The sequence below is a fragment of the Nilaparvata lugens genome, chromosome 3 (genome assembly GCF_014356525.2).
Source record: "Nilaparvata lugens isolate BPH chromosome 3, ASM1435652v1, whole genome shotgun sequence".
Taxonomy (NCBI): domain Eukaryota; kingdom Metazoa; phylum Arthropoda; class Insecta; order Hemiptera; family Delphacidae; genus Nilaparvata; species Nilaparvata lugens.
In genome coordinates this window covers 63167683-63171707 of record NC_052506.1, presented here as the reverse complement: position 1 = coordinate 63171707, position 4025 = coordinate 63167683, and positions in this window count along the sequence as shown.

The window sequence follows — 4025 nt, the reverse complement described above, 5'->3', positions numbered from 1 at the left end:
TCAGTATTTTATTTGGATTCTCGTTCAATAATAATCATGATTAGACTTCAATCGGAAGAGGTTTAGAGTATTATTAATGTGAAACTTGGGCTTGGAACGTAATATGAATAACATTGGTTCTGATTTCACAGTATAAGATAAAGAAGATTACTAAGAAATATCTATAGTCTCATGTTTCTTGAACCACTTTAATTAACTTTTCAACGACTGGTCCAATTCAATTAGAAACCATTTCAACATGAACACTCTACCTGCAGTGATTGCTCACCATTATCAGGTCACATGTCAACATAGAGAGCAAATTTAATTGGTCGTGGGAGTAGCCAATCAACATATTCAAGGGCCATTAGAAACAAACATGATCAATATTCAATGTCTACTAATAGCCACATATACGTCAGATGGGAGGCCTTTGTGAAATTCATATCACATTATTATCATGTATTATTGATAACAGTAAAACTGATTATCAATAATTTTCAATGGGGAATTATTCCTCTCTCTCATGTATTTCATCACCGATGTTATTCCATGACTTTCTCATTACCAGGCTCGTGATTTAAGTTACATTGTGTTTCAAATCGAGTAGGCTGCAACTAAACAGTTGAAGGAAACATCAAAATGTTGACTTCATGTATTAATATCGGGGCACCGAGTTGCGCTCGTTATTTATTCATTGATAAACAAAACAAAATTTATAAAAATGATTGGGGATTGACTAATATGTACAGTTTTAAACTGTTTCTTCCCCGAATTTCGATTTATACACTATGTTATGTTTCATACACTTGAATTCACGTTCAATTTCCAGTCCAAACATTTGAAAACAGGGAAGTTCCAATTTAGATTGTTTACAAACCAAATTGAATAACAAAATAACACTCACTAATCACTCAAAACTTTAAAATAATTATTTTTCTTTAATTTTTATATAATTCGATTTAGAACTATTATATATCATGTTATGTCAACAAATTAGATATTTTGTCAAGTTGATTAAAATTTCTTTCTCATGAGATAAGCTGATTAAGCACCCAGCAGCTGAGTGGATCTGCTAAAAAGGTTTTATGGTCGAATAATTAAAAGAAAAATCAACTTTTTTGTTGATTTTTAAACATTGCAAAAATATGTTTTTACTAGCAGGTAACCCGTGCTCCGCAAGGGACTATTTAAAAACTTGACAAACTGAATGATGATTTATTATTGACAAACTGATGATTTATTATTATCTTTGAATGAGAATAACTTTTGAACGGTTTGAGATATCGATGTGCGGTTTTCACCATTTATTTTCTTTAAAAATTCTGTATCGAAATGATTTAGACCTATCATATTACAACATTTCAATTTTAAAAAATAAAGTTGGATTCAAAATTGCGGTTCCAATAAGATGGCAGACCAAAATTTTGATTCGACAGAAAATCAGTTATTTTTATTCGAATAGGGTCCCCGATCAGACCTATCTTCGAATTTCCCATTTTAAATAAATATTCCACTGTTTCCATATTTTTCACCAGCTCTGTATAATTATTACAGTGTAGATATGGAAAAAAAGGATATAGATAGAAGAAGAATGAGAAGATAGAAAATGAAACCGTTGAATACTCTATTTTATCTATGACCACCTCTCAATGAAAGTTAGCAGAACATAATCAATTGGAAGCATGACAAATTGAAACCTTGACAAACTGAAGACTTGACATCATGAATAATTGAAAATAGGCCTATAACCATCCTCTGTTAATTAAGAATCTATTATGCAAAATTTCAAGTTAATCAGTTCAGTAGTTCAGACTTGTGTTGATGCGTCAAACATAATTTTCCTATCCCTATATGGCTGTAAGCCGGTTCTTTTCTTTATTATAATATGGATGATATCGAAATTCGTATTGACTTCAATAATAGCCATGCTTGTATTGATTTCCATTACCGTATTTCCATTTTCATAACCGTTCTTTTTCTCAAAATATAGATTGCTGATGATCTTAAAAATGTAACAAAACATTTAGAAAATGATTAATAAAAAAAATATTAAAAGTTGAAGTACATCTTTATTTAAAAATTTTAAAAACTTTGAAACACTTTAACGACTAGTTTCAACCATTGGCCATTTTCATGTTAAGCTGCGTTTACACCGGAGTTGATAACATGAGTTATTAATAAAAAGTTGTCAACTTGACTGAATCGACAAAAAATTCTCTTGAAAAAAGTTGATAACTCGTGTTTTCAACAGAAAATTCCTTGTTATTAACAAAATTTATGTTATCCATCGAGAGTCGGTAACTTTTGTTAATAACAGGTTACTATCTTCCCCGCAACCCCCTCACCCAGCATCCCTACCCCACAACTACAGATGTTCCATAATAACTACAGCTACAGACAAAACACGTGACAAAGTTATTAACTTTTGTTGATAACAAAACTAGCAGCGAACAGAAAATGTTTTTAACTTATATTTTTATGTTGAAAACTTTTTTTTAAACTCTGGTGTAAACGCATTATAATATTTATTTACATTAGATCAGATGAAGATCATTATTTTAATGATCACACACATGTTTCAATTCTAATTTGAAGACAATTTTTTGCTTTTTATTCCGGCTGTTATATGAAGTCTCGTTAAATGAAATCATATAATAGAAGTCAATAAATTATATTGATAACAAGATCTTGTTAATAACAAGAAATTTTCTGTTAGAAACATGAGTTATTAACTTCTGTCAAGATAAATTTTGACGATTCAGTCAAGTTAATAACTTTTTGTTAATAACTCGTGTTATTAACTCTGGTGTAAACGCAGCTTTAGAATGTTTAAACGTTTTAAAAATATTTTAATAAAAGGGTACTACAAGTTTTTATATTGTTTTTATTAATCATTTTCTAAATAACTGTTTTCTTACATTTAAGATCAGCAGCAGTTTATATTTTTAGTAAAAGAATGGTTATAAAAATTGAAGTTTTACAAGTTTTTATATTGTTTTTATCAATTTGAATAAAGTAGCCCATATAAGTGAAGTGATTGTAGAAAATGATGTATTGCTTGTAAGATATGCCAAAATTTATAGGAAACACCACGCTAGGGTTCGTAGGAAACGCTTCTCAATAACCCTCTTATATAACCCCAAGGAGTATAATATGAGTATAGAGTATAGATGGATAACATTTTTTGAAAAATTCCTAGATTCTCTCAAGTAATTATATTTGGGTGCTATCTAAGTTACCAAAATTAACCAAATTTCCAAGGATTTTATCATTATTTACCTTTTGAGATATGCGCACCTAAGTTTGAAATCACTGGTCCATTTCCGTTTTTGAAACGGATAACTAAAGCTGCGTTTACACCAAAGTTATTAACAAAATGTTAATAACTTAATCCTTATAGATTCTATTAGATTTAACATAACTTATCATACATAATAAACATATATGTGTTTGTCAAGCTCCGTTCAATCTAATAGAATCTATAAGGATTAAATTATTGAAACTTTGTTAAATAGCTTTGGAAGTAAAAATGGTGAAAAAATTTCTTTCGTTTTTTTCATTTTGGTAGCTTGATATTAACTTGAAAAATGATACTTGGGAACACGTTTTTAACAGCGTGATATACAGCCTTAATGTTCGGTACTCATCTCAGTTCTTAGCTCACTCAGTTGACCGAAATGGAATAGCCTACTATATGGATCATGTTGTTTGAAAGAATAATAGGAGAACGAAATATAAAAAACCAATGAAAAATCTCGGATAAGGGCGTAACTCTGGAATAATTAAATAATACTATTAATACGCTCTCTTCTGTCCTTAGCTAGCATGTTCTTACCTGTGAACAACTTCAACAGTCATATTCTAAGACATGACAAATAGATAGAAATATTTAGTTTGTAAAACTCTTCATTTTCATCATACAGCTTTCCCTTAGTATTCATTTATTTCATTGACTGTCACGAATCATAATTAAAATATAATATGACTAGCCGTCAGGCTCGCTTCGCTCGCCATATCCGTCTAGCCAGGGGGCGGAGCCCCCT